The 13,532-nt window shown below is 38.4% G+C and overlaps 1 long non-coding RNA gene across 1 annotated transcript; it reads right to left on the reverse strand.

The window, feature by feature from the left end:
* Positions 1-2,701: 2,701 nt before the first annotated feature.
* Positions 2,702-12,417, reverse strand: LOC116664802. The gene is made up of 3 exons (XR_004321261.1): positions 12,407-12,417; positions 4,102-4,103; positions 2,702-3,517 (listed from the first exon to the last, which is right to left on the reverse strand). It is a non-coding gene; the product is annotated as an uncharacterized LOC116664802 (long non-coding RNA).
* Positions 12,418-13,532: the final 1,115 nt, after the last annotated feature.

The following is a 13,532-nucleotide window of genomic DNA, read 5'->3' on the forward strand; positions in this document are numbered from 1 at the left end:
TGCTATAATGAATGCTTTTAAAAATAAGATATTAAAAGGAGTAATTATAAAGTAAAACACTGATAAATATTACTATGTTAAATTTTTTAAAAATTCTAAACAGTAAAAGAGTCTTTAAACAAAATGAAAAATCAAGCCACGGACTGAGAAAAGATAGTTTAAAAACCAATAAATCGTTAATTTACAGAATACATGAAAAACTCCTAAAAATCAAGAAGTAAACATAAACAGATTAATTTTTAAAAATAGAAAAAATTGTGGATAGCCAATTAGTGGAAAGGAAATCTGAGTGGAAAATAAACACAAAATGTCGAAACTCAGTACAATGCAATTTAACACTACAAGAGATGATTCACACCAGACTGGCAAAATATCATATCATAATAAAAAGATTTTTTAACAGATTCAGCCACTTTGGAGAACAATTTGGCAATATATCGTAAAGATAAAAAAGCTAGTATGTCTTCCCAAGCAATTGCACTTCTGAATTTGTGCACTTGAGAACTGGCACATGTACACAAGGAGGCATGTGTTAAGAGTATTTGTTAGCATTGTTTGTAACAGCAAAAACCTGGAAACAACTCAACCATGAATTAAGGGAAGAATGGAGAAACATATGGTGGTATAGTCTTATAATGAAATACTACATATAGTTAAAAGAATCAAGGACAGCTATAAGTACCAAAGATGAATAATTGTTATTTTTAAAAAACAATGTTAGCTTCCGTACAGCCAAAGAAATAATCAACAGATGGAAAATCCACAGAATAAGAAAAAATATTTGCAAATATATATACAATAAGAGGTTAATATCCAAAATGAATAAGGATCTTCTACAACTCAGTAGCAAAAAAAATCAAGTAACCACTTATTTAAATAGACTTTTCCTCAAAGAAGACATACAAATGGCCAACAGGTATATGAAAAAATGTTCAACACTACTAATGAGGGAAATGTAAGTCAAAGCCACAATGAAGTATCACCTCACACCTGTTAGGATGACCATTATTTCAAAAAGCAGAACTAACAATGGTTGGCAAGGATGTGGGTAAACTGGAATCCTCGTGTGCGACTGGTGGGTATGTGAAATGGTACAATTCCTATGGAAACCTATATGGTGGCTCCTTAAAAGTTAAAAATAGAACTTATTAAGTGATCCAGCAATCCTACCTTTGGATATTCATTCAAAAGAATTGAAATCGAGATCTCACAGAGATATCTCTGTACTCCCATGTTCACTGCGACATTATTCACAATAGTCAAAAGGTGGAAACAACCTAACTGTTCATCAACGGATGAATGGATAAAGAAAATGGGGTGTATACGTACAATGGAATATTACCCAGCCACAAAAGAAGGAAGTCTTGTCATATGTGACATGGATGAACCCTGAGGACATTACGTTAAGCGAAATAAGCCAGGTGCAGAACAACAAATACTGCATGATTCCACTAATATAATAAGGTGGCTAAAGTACTCAAACTCATGGAAGCAGAGAAAGTACAACAGTGGTTGCCAGGGACTAGGGGGAAGGCGGAAGGAGGAGGTGATACTCAGTGGGCACAGAGTTTCAGCCATGCACGATGAAGAAGTTCTAGAAATCTGCTGTACAACACTGTGCTTATACACTTAAAAATTTGTTCAGAAGGAAGATCTCACGTGTTTTTTTTACCACAGTAAAGAAAAAAATGTTAGGTAAAAAAAAAGTTGCAGAAGACCACAGACAGTAAAACAATCATATAAAATTTGAAATCATAAAAAGTAATGTTATATATAAGTATATATGTATGTGTACATATATTTCTAAAGCTACAGATGTATACAAAGGCACTGAGTATAAAATACATGTGGAAATGTTAGAAAACTAAATTCAAGATAGTGGTTTCTGCTAAGGAAGAAGAGAGGAGAATAAGGTGAAAAATGCTAAACAGGAAGTTTCTATTTTGTCTGTGGTATTTTATTACTTAACAAAACTAAAGCAAATATTATAAAACTGATAATATTCGATAACTTATTTTTTATTTGCTGTTTATTTTTCTGTGTTTGAAATATTTTATTATAGAAATCATTTTTTTAGAAACTAGTACTAAGAATATTTTCTTCCTTCCTAAGAAATGGGTATAGTTTGTCCTCTCTGATAACAAAAGTTTTCATGGGGGAAAGATGGGCCCAAAATTATAGCAAAGTTGAATCTGTGTGTGTGTGTTCAACTCTTCTCAGAAGAGGATGCACGGATTTCATCACAGGGGTCTGTGACTTAAATGAAAATGTTCAGAACCATGAACATAACTGATGTCTGCCATTTTCCAGCAGGCAACAACAAAAATGAGAGCCACTGGGTATTCATCTGAAGGAAATGAAAACATTAACTCAGAAAGATATCTGCACCCTGTGTTCACTGCAGCATTATCTGCAATAGCCAAGATATGTAAACAACCTAAGTGTCCACTGATGAATAAATGGATTAAAAAATGTGGTATATATAGACAACATAATATTATTCAGCCATAAAACAGAATGAAATTTTGTCATTTCTGACAACATGGATGGACCCTGAGGGCATCATACCGGTGAAGTAAGTCAGACAGAGAAAAACAAACACCATATGATCTCACGTATATGTGGAATCTAACAACAAAAACAAAAACCAAGCTCATAGATACAGAGAACAGATTGGTGGTTACCACAGGTGAGGCACTGGGGGTGGGCAAGAGGTACAAACTTCCAGTTATAAAATAAATAAGCTCTGGGGATGTAACTGACAGCATGACAACTATAGTTAGTAATACTGTAATGCATATTTGGAAGTTGCTAAGAGAATGAGTCTTAAAAGTTTTCATTGCAAGAAAAAAAATCTAACTGTCTAGTGACAGATGTTAACTAGACTTATGGTTATGATCACTCCTCAATATATACAAGTATCAGTGGAGGGTATAGGTCAAGTGGTAGAACGTGTGCTTAGCATGCACAAGGTCTGGGTTCAATCCACAGTACCTCCTCTAAACATAAAATAAAAAAATAAAGCTAATTACCCAATATATATAAATATCGAGTCATCATGGTGAACCCCTGGAGTTGATAGAATATATGTCAATGATACCTCAAAAGGAAAAGAATTAAATCTGAATTTAAATCAATCAACATGTCTCCAATCTTTTTCTTAGTTCTGATTTTCTGTTTATATGCTTTTTCATTTTATGTATTTTTGCTGTAGAGTTGCCTCAAACTCTCTGAATAAAAGGCAAGCTATCAATAAAAAAGAAACACCCTTTAAAAAGTCCCACAAAATCCATGTGAAAAACACAAAACAAAAGAATCGTTTGGAATGAACATAAATGCTGACAAGGCAGCCTTGGTATCAGGTGTCGAGACAAAAGGTTCCATTACTAACTTTAATCAGAAAGGCTACAGAGGGGATTCAAACACATGGCAGGCTATGTCCAGGTTCTCACCTCCTTTCTGGCCACAAAAATCCAAATGCCTAAGGAATATGACAGTAACAGAAGCAGGTCAGAGTCTGGGGGTGGGAAGTATACTGTTGAGAGAAAAATTCCCCCAGATGATTCTGCTACACTTTCCCCCGACTGCCCCAGTAAAGCCCCTAATCCCTGCCCCAGCTGGGTTAAATTTATTCTTTTAATTTGTTCAACATTTAACAAGTAGTTTATTGAGCACCTATTCTGTCACTGTCAGGACGCGAGCATTTTTGTACTTCTGCACAGTTAGAGCTTTCTGGGAAAATGTACTGGGACCTGGGTTAAAGAAAAGGCCTTAGAACTTAAAATAGGACTAAATACATAATGAAAGACTGATCTTCCCCGAGGTATGTGTTTCTGTTCAGAAGGATGATGAAACCAGGGTTGTGGAAACATTCCAAGGTTACACACTCGGAGTTTCTTGTCTTAGGTTATTGATGTAAGTAATAACCTGTCCCCGCCCCAGAAACCCTGTGTCTACTTCCAGGATAATATGAATAAATATAGATATTAAAAACTTATCAGTTACCAGGCACCAGGCTAGTTCCTAAGGGCACAACAGTGAGGAAGAAAAAGTTCCTGCTCTCACAGAGCTTGTGGTACCGACAAGTAAACAGTCCGTCACGACTGGTGTGGCAAGTCCACGACAGGAAACGTGCAGGGAACTGTAAGTCACTGGAGAGTCTAATCCGAGATTGAAGGGGGAGGAGTTAACCAGATGCTCTTGTCTGCAAATAAGAGAAAATCCTCACACTACCAAGCTTTATTATCCTCACACAACAAGCAATCCCAAAAAAGGATGGCTCAGTCGTGCCGGCCAAGGAACAATTCCACCTGCTTTTCTACTCTTCCATCCTTGGTGTGGCAACTGGGGCTTGGACCAGCTCCGCTGGTGCTCGACCCACAGGTGACAGAACGTCCCTCGTAACCCTTCTCTCTCAAGGAGGAAAACCTTTCTTGAAGCCTCCAGACTCCCCTTCTGTCTCAGGGACCAGAACTAGGTCACAGGCTCATGCTCAAACCAACCGACTGCAAGACTAGAGCCTTCATGACAGCTAGAGGCTGGGGCCCCAGCCCCCCTTCCCCAAAGCACATGGACATGTAGACAAGAGTGGATTCTTGAGAAGAAAAGTGAAGTTTTGTTAGAAGAGAAGAGAGTGGTGAGAGGTCTCGGGGAAAGTCATTAGCAGGATGTGCTACAGTCATTAAGGTAGTATTTCCCTTTTTTAGAATATTATATTTAGCACTAGAGGAAATACAAATAAAAGACCACCTTGTTCTTAATCAACATCATACACACATTTAAACTTTTTAACTTTAATAGAGAAAAACTAAAAATAGATGGAACTAATACATTGTGAACAAAGTGCCACAAAGGCTGGGAGATGACAGAGTAATGGAGGGAGATGAAAATTTGAGTAACCAGAGGCAGTTCTGAGAGAAGAGGATTATGAAATGATGGAGAAGTTGATTATGTTTAAAGGCTCAAGGGTCAAACTTCAGGAGTGAATAGGTATGTTTGTTTAGCTGCAAGAGAGACTCTGTGAAGAATGCTAAGAAAATGCACAGCAAATATAAAGCCCGTGAGGGCAGAACCCCTGAGTGTCTGTCTTGCTGTATAAAGGTGCCCAGACGTATCTGTTGAATGAATGAACACACAGGCCTGGATCTGAAATAACCACTTGAAACTACCAAAGGTTTCTAGCCAGAGGACACATGTGACCTAAACTATTTCTGAACTCTTGTTTTCAATAAATAGAATAGACTGGAGGAAAATGAGACAAAAAAATGTGATCATTTAGGAAGCTACTGAAATCATCCAAGCCTAAGGGAGTCAGGGCCTGGATGCAGAGGTTCAAGAACTAACCACCAGAGAAATACAATTTTTAAAAATATATATGTAAGTATACATAGTTTGCTTATTTATTTACAGACAATGTCACAAGTGTGTAAAGAAGTAGTAGTGCATGTTTTAGACTCATTTATTACTGCATTTTGAAAAACAGGATAACTAATTCTTAACTTACTTTATCTGATCTTAAATTTTAAGAAGTTTTTACAGCATGTCAACTGGTTTACCCTCGGTTTCTTTCTCAACTCCAAGAGGAAAGATTCAAGAACCTAAGTCCCTCAGAATCGTGGTCTCTGTGGCCTCCTAGTGCTAGCCATCTAGAATGACAGCTTCTGTAGCAAATTATCAAAGTAGGACAGACTCTTTCTGTCCTCTAGCTTTCCTTCTACACACCCATGAAGTAATCATGACATCCCCCAAAATAACATCTATGACACTAATCACAAGCATACCAGGTCTATGACTGATGCAAACAAAATATTTACGAAGCTACGAGTCATTGGATCATTCATGCTTATGTCTCCAACATTATTTCTGATAACAACTTCAGAAGCTACTGATGAGCATTTTTTCCATTTTATTTTTGTTTCAAAAAAAATTTTAATTAATGTTTGCTCATATCGTCTATGCCATTTAGTTTTTGTTTCACCCCAGCAACTTCATCCACTCTGCTTCTCCATGACTATTCACTATGAACCTGTCAAAAGACTCAAGTAAATTTCCCTAATCAAAGAATCTCTGATCTGGCTGGACTGAGGGTACTGCTAGCTCATTATGTAACTTGACACAGCTCTTGCTGACAAGCAGCCTTGGTCACACACAAGTGGGGCTCCACTTCCAGCCAGACCCTGAGACCACGGCCACTCTGGAAAGCAGCAGAGACACTTCAGCTAACCCGAGAAAAGATCACCGGGTCGGAGAGGAAGGCTGTGTGCCGGCCGCCACGCGGTCCACTGAGGATGTGATCCGCACAAAATACCCAGATGTCTATTTTATGCAACAATAAGGTTTTAGAGATACAAGTAGCATTAAGTTTTCATGTCATCTGGACCTTTCATACCATAAATGACAAAATATTTTAGCAGAAAAGCTGAACAACTGAGCCAAGGCCATGTATCCAAACTATATTTAGACATCTGGGGAAGAGTTTAGGGCGGAACAAGTGACAAATACATAAAATCTAAGCAAACAAATCGTCTTTAAAAAAGATGATTACTAACACTATGGAAAACAAAAAGCTGCACTGGAAAGAAGAAGTAACCATGGATTAAAAGCCTCAGCTGTGATTAATGTTTTCATAGTCATAATAATGTAAACACTGATTATTACTCAAAATTTAATTATAATGAGAACGGAGGGAGTTTCTGCACATAGAGTGAGGGTGCGTGCATAAGAAAGATAAATCCTCTTCCTCTACCGTAAGAAGTCAAAGGTAATGCCTAAGACTGAAAAATTAAAAACTGTAAAAAAAGGCAACATACTATTAAGAGATCTCAAGGTAAATAACAAAAGTTAGGTCTCAGAGTTTAAGTCCACAGACCAGAGACTAGGGTGGTGGTAAAGGCTGGTAGACGGCAGAGTTTCGTAAGAACCCATGTACAACTCCCAGACTCTTTGAATTCTGTGCATGTACAACTGAGATTAAAATTAAATTTAAAAGTGGCCAAGTAGAGACTAGAATCTTGGGTTTCCCACGGTATAATACTCTTCTTAAATTACAAATTTTTTCACTCAAAGAAAATATATTTTATCTAAACAAGTTAATTTTCTATTGTTCTTGTTGTAGCTATTGTTTTTCATTTCATAGAAGGAAAAAAAATCAATAAATCGCATATTCACCAGCTGAATTGGAGGCACATGAACCTATACCAGGTGCTGGGAAAACACATACGAATAAGGCCTTCCCTGCAAAGAGTCACTCTGTATTAGAAAAACAAATAAACAACTGAAAAACAACGAGATAAGCACCAACACTTAACTGTTCTGTGAGCCCTGCTTTCCTCATTTGCAAAATGCCTCATCAGGTTTTCGTGAATATTTAATGATTCAGTACATATAAAGTTCTTTGGACATTGCCTGGCAGATCATAAGAAAAATAGGCCCAAAAGACAAACCACTGCTTGCCTGATTTTAAAGCCGATGTTCATTCCATCACATTTCTAAAATAATCCTATTCTTTTCAAAAATAAAAAAATTTTCCTCCTCCAAATGATATCCAGTAAATGGACAAATTGTGACTCATTACACACGCAGATATAGATGTAGAATAAAGTCTAGGGATTAAAAAAAAATCTTTTCTGACTCTTTTTTTTCCTTTCTAGTTATTTTTGGTTCTTTACAAATACTTGATTTAGAGACAGTCCCCCTGTAATATGTCTTATGAGTTAGGCATGATTAAAAGTGAAGTTCTTGACTTATCAATAAGTAAAATTTAGTAGTGATCTTCAACAACCAGGAAGTCAATTACTTATCAGTAAATGGCACTGTATTGGATAATTTTTTCCAAAAAAAGTTTTTTTAGCTCAAGCTTCAACTTACTTATCAAATTAAAAGAATACTCTCTCAATGGAAGAAGGTAAGCTCATACTACTCCTGTTTTAAGTTATTTCATGGCTTTGAAAATAAAGATATGGTTCAACTGAAAAGAAAACAGTGATATAATCAATTCTATTTTTAAACTATTCTGATTATCTTAAAATAACTCCTCTGACATCTTCCAAGCAGAAATAATTCTGAATGTTTCTCTTGTTCACAACACGACAAACAAGTACCGTAATACACGGTGGTTTGTACTGCAGCAACTTGACTGAGACCAAACTACATTTCCCAGAATCCCCGGACAGAAATAGCTCTGGTCAGAGTTGGGCAAAAGAGGAATTTAGTTCAGATGGAGAAGGAGGGACTGCAGGCAGCAGTTGGTTCTCTCTTCTTGGTTAGATGTCCGAACAGACACCAATGCTGGCGAGTTCCAGTTCGTCCTCACGCCCCTCTGGTCTGTGTTCAGCTCTTTTTCCCAAATATCGAACCCACTGGCCAACAAAGGCCCCAACCCCACACCAGACGCTTGGCAGGAGACAAAGAGTGGCCTTTAATATTTAAGAAATATTTAATTACTGACCAATATATGTTTAGTAAGCTATAGTAATGCGTTAAACCAGTTAAGCTGCTCCTCACACAGTAGCTTCAATGTATTGATAATACTCTATTCATTTATAGAATGATATAACCTTTTGCATGTATCAAATTTAGATAATTCTTTTAAGAATAAAGCACATGACAGGGTAATCGGTGATATTAAACATTTAGAGATATTTAAGTAAGTTGAGATCATAATGTCTGAACATCCAGTGGGCTAAAAAATCCATGTCCACCACTTCTTTATCATTTACCAAATTAATATTTAGTAGTTTCATTCACTGTGCGTGAAAATCCTCCAACATTTATAGCCATCTATCTTTCCTAGTCAGCCAAACCCCTGAGTCTGAGAGCTAACTACTGAGATGGCTCCTCAGTCTGTTTTATTTTCAGTAATGAAAAAGTAGACCTAGGGCTGGAACCCATGACTGGTGTACACAACAGGCTGTGTATTAAAAGAACTGATAGGTTATCTTCATATTTGTATCAGTCTGATTCAACTCCCTTAACATCTGAGTTACCACAAAGTAATAAAACAAAACAGCAAAGAAAATAAGAAATATAATCGCTAGCCCACTTTCGTGGATCTTAAAAAATAAGATTCTGTGGTCTGTCCTGTTATTTCTTGTGTTTGCCTCTGGCAGTGTCATTCAGTGTCATACTGTCAGGGTGACTGCTTCCATACAGATCAATTCCCCAAGTCATTTCTCTAACACTGAACTTCCATCAAAGTCATAATGTCCTAGACTCACAGGGCAGCATTCTCTTCATCTGTGTGTCCTTGCCAATGTTTACAGAGGACTTCCTAAGTTTACAACCATTATCTGCAGCACTCCTATGAAATAGGTACCACTATACAGATCCTGGTGTTGACATGTACTAGATGTATAACCTTGGAAGGTTTGGCTTAGAGAGACTGAGCAACTTTCTCTAAGGTTACACATCTAGTTCATGTCAAAACCAGAATCTGAACCCAGGCTGGGTCTGACTGCAGAACCCAAGTTCCCAACCCTCAGTCCATCTTCCTCTCCTGTTAGATCAGACAACTTGAGAATAATGTCTGCCCACCCCTGATTTCATTGTAGTATCCACCCAAAGCGTGCAGTGCAACTGTATTTAGTATGTGTCAAGAGTTATCTGTTGACTAAACAGATCCTGAATGAGAAAGTTAGCTGAGGTGTTGCCTACTATCAAATAATTCCTGCTCCAATTTAAAATAGCGAATGGTCTTCTAAGTTTTATAAAACCTAACAAAAGTGCAGAAAATGAAGACAACAACTAGAAAATAATTAAACTAGAGTCATGTGGCCTCTATACTTCAAAGCTATCCCAGTCTTCAGGATTCCAATACACTAAGGACTATCATATAATACTATCATACCTTCAGGTTCTATACTCTACTGATTTTACTGGGCTTCCTTCCCAAATGAATGAGTGAACTCCAGGCTCTGCCCTTCCTGGACCTACTGCAGTTTAAGTGGGCCAAATCCAGGCATGTTCGGAGAGATGGCAACATGAGAGAGGGTAATCTTTAAGGATCAAATGCTTTGTAAAAAAGGATTCTCCCCATCCCAACTCACACTTGGGTTTTGTCACCTTATGTGAATTAAATGCGTCGGAGTTCTGTTCCGTGAAGACATCGTATCCTGCTCTCTCTTGTCTGCTAACAAGAATCCCCTACTTGGTACTCCTTAGTGAATAACAGACTGAGAGTCTGTTCAAATACATCAAAAATATTTACTCCTCATGAGTCTTGGGAATACAATACAAATGCTATCTGTTTGACTTAAGTTTTAAGCACAATAATCTCACAGTACGCAATTTCATGGTAGGTCTGGAACGTTAAAAGGACTCTCCTAAGGCCTTCCACGATTTCATTTTCCCTCAGGTCGGAGGGGGAATTCCTGGGAGTCAGTCAGGCCACTCTACCTCCACTCCCGACACAGGCTGAGCTCTTCTCTCAAGTCTCTAGGTAAAGCGAGTGAGTCCTTTTCCCTCTGGGCCCCAGACCTAGTCCTCTCAGGTCAAAAGTTTTCTCCTCAGCCACTGGACTCAACACCTAATTAAGCGGATGTCCCCCTTCCAGAGACTGCCCTCCCCTCAAGCATATTCTCAGCCCCATCCTGCTCTGTTTGGCATGGGTCCCCACTAGACGTCAGTTTTTTCTATAGCTCTCACTACCCAGCATCACCCACTCACCTGACTCAGCAAGGGTCACATAAATTGTATACTTTAAAAATACCTTTGCCGTATCTTGAGCATTGTTCTCTCCTTTATATCTGAACAAAACAATAAGGCATAAACATGAGATTACAGCTTAAGTCCCTGACTCTAGGTAGGCAAATGCCCGCTTTATCCATGACTTTCACAATGAGAAAATTTTCACTACAGACATTAATTAGTTGCATTTAAATTTATGCAGTCAGAACAAGAGGAGAGCCTTGAAGAGATTCCACACTTCCTAATCACCTGGATACTAAACACTTAAGTGTACCACTGATGGGGGTTGCAAAGTTTCTAATTCTGTCAATCTTCAAGGAAAAAGAAAAAAGAAAATAATTATCTAACCTTGACAATTTGGTATCATTTGCCTGAAGGAAGGATTTAGGGTGTTTTATATAGTCCCTCTGATTTATTCTTTGTTTTCATCATTACTTTAGAAGGTAATCTGATCCGCTTTAATGGTCCCAGAGAACCACTTATCCTTTTCCAAGCATCCGCTGTAAGACTGAACCTGGCTTTCGGTACTCTTCTTTCTTTAAACTCATTCCAAAAAGGGCTTCAGAGAATGACTTTCTAAAGTCAACACAAACTTCAGGCTTTGGGTCTCTCTAACAATTGGTCACAGAATGCAGATGGAACTCAAAAATTCAGTGATGCTCTCAGAGCTTTCAAATCAAAACACTGAACAAAGATGCAGAGATAAGCACGGCCTTCTAACACCACCAAAGCCCACGGGCTTACTCCCATGAAGGTCCCGAGTTCTAGAAATAACCATTCTGTAAATGACTTCTTTTACTTTGTCAGGCTCATCCACTCAGCAACCCCGGTTATGTCATTGTCATCACTCAGATCTTTAAAGAAAAACGTCTTTCACTGGCACAGGATAGAGGATTCAAGGACTCAGAAAAACATTTACAGGCTAAAAAAATATATATTATAGTTGCCATGTGTCAGGTGCTGTACTGGTTGCAAATGCTTCAGCTGACTCATTCAGTCTTCACAACTCTGTGAGGTGGATGCTACTGTTATCCTATAGCTGAAGAAACTGAATTTCAGAGGGCTTAAGCAGCTTGAGCAAGGTCACCCAGCTGGCAAGTAACTGAGCCAGGATTCAAATCCTGGTCGTCCTGATCCCAGACTCCACCCTCTTTTTACAACCCTTCAGCCTCTATGCAGTTCTGTCTCCAGTTGTATTATTCTAAAGGGGTCAAATCTCTTTGCTTTGAACTTAATGAAGATGTGCTTTTAAAAGGTTTCTTGGTGTTCAGCAAATGTACCAGGTTCCTCATGACATAAAACTATTCCTGTTTTGAATTTAAGCCTTTAAGAACAGAATCAAGCATTTGCCAGAAGTGGAGAATTACTTGTGTAATTAATTGAATTAATATAGTTATTCACGTAATGTTATCTGGTGTATTTGTCCAATTAAGAATTTACCTGAGATAGTTTACAGAACTAAGTTGACAGATTTATAGCATAGATTTCCGAAGGAAAACACTTCTTTTGACTGAATTTATAGTTTCAGTCCTAATCATAAATAGGAAAGGAGAAAGAAAACATGTATTTAAAAATGAAAAACATATAACCATTCATTTTTAAGAATCTCACAAAACAAAATACTATTCAAATAATCTGACTACAGTATTTGAAGTTAAAAGCCACAATCTGGTAATTGCCTTGCTCACCAGGCTCCTGCTCCCAAGCCATCACTGACACCTACTCGGAGGAGCAACTCAAGACCAGGAACTCTACCCCATTTTCCAGTCCACCCCAGATGCTCTAAGACTCACGAGGTCTGTCTATCTCTCTAGTCACCACATCTCCCAATGCAAAGCTCCACGACTCCAATGCAACACTGACCGCCCATGGTGAGTGTGTCCACTTCAAGGTGTGAGAAATCGTTCATTTGTTCATTCCACTAACACTTACTAGAAGTGGGGATACACAGATGAGTAGGACTCGACCCTTCCCGCTAAGGAGTTCACCATCCAGTAGGGAAAAGAAACACATCAACAGACATTTCCACACACACTGGAGAAGCCCAGTGATAGCGGGGTTCCCAGGACATTCTGGAGTCGAGGGGCACAGAGGAGGACAACCCAGCAACTGCGGGGCACTGGGTATGGAAGAGGCCACTGATGGAAGATTCTAGGGCTGATTGTGCCCAAAGTGAGTCTCACAGAACATAAGGGAAAGAGGAGGGGAGAGGACGTGTGGGAGACAGGAAAAGGAAAATACATCAATTAACCACATCAACTTTTTGTCAGCTGCCCAAGTACAAATAGAAGTCATGAGACCAATCCTCACAAATATATGGAGGCATTTAATTGTGAAGACAAACAACAAAATCAGCAATCTCCTAAGACACTCCTTCTCACTCTCTCACCATGACTGACACAATAAAAACCTAACACATGTAATGAAAAACGTATGGAAGAAACATCATGGCAGAATTGACACGTTTAGAGCCCGTGCTTCCCTTTGCATGCCTCCTTCAAGTCACTTCGTATCCGGGCTCTCCACGCCAGTCTCTTCAGCTTCCTTCCCTCCTGCTGGTCCTTCTCCTCTCCCCTGACCCCTTTCAGCTCTTCCTGTGCCCACCTTCTGTGCACACGGCAGAACTAGGCTACACCATTTAACACTGCCCTAGTTATTCAGAGATGATGTTACCGAATGCAGTCATATCTTTTTGTGCTGAAAAGAATTTATTAGCAATAGTTCTTTTTTTCACAGCATAAAGACTACCCTTTAATTTGGAATCATAGTTACTACTGATATACTGGTTTAGTTTCTTTATGTTTTTAGAAGTTTATCCTTAAGAGAAAAATAACCCTATCAGAAAAAAA

This window comes from Camelus ferus, chromosome 7 (assembly GCF_009834535.1).
Source record: "Camelus ferus isolate YT-003-E chromosome 7, BCGSAC_Cfer_1.0, whole genome shotgun sequence".
Classification (NCBI taxonomy): domain Eukaryota; kingdom Metazoa; phylum Chordata; class Mammalia; order Artiodactyla; family Camelidae; genus Camelus; species Camelus ferus.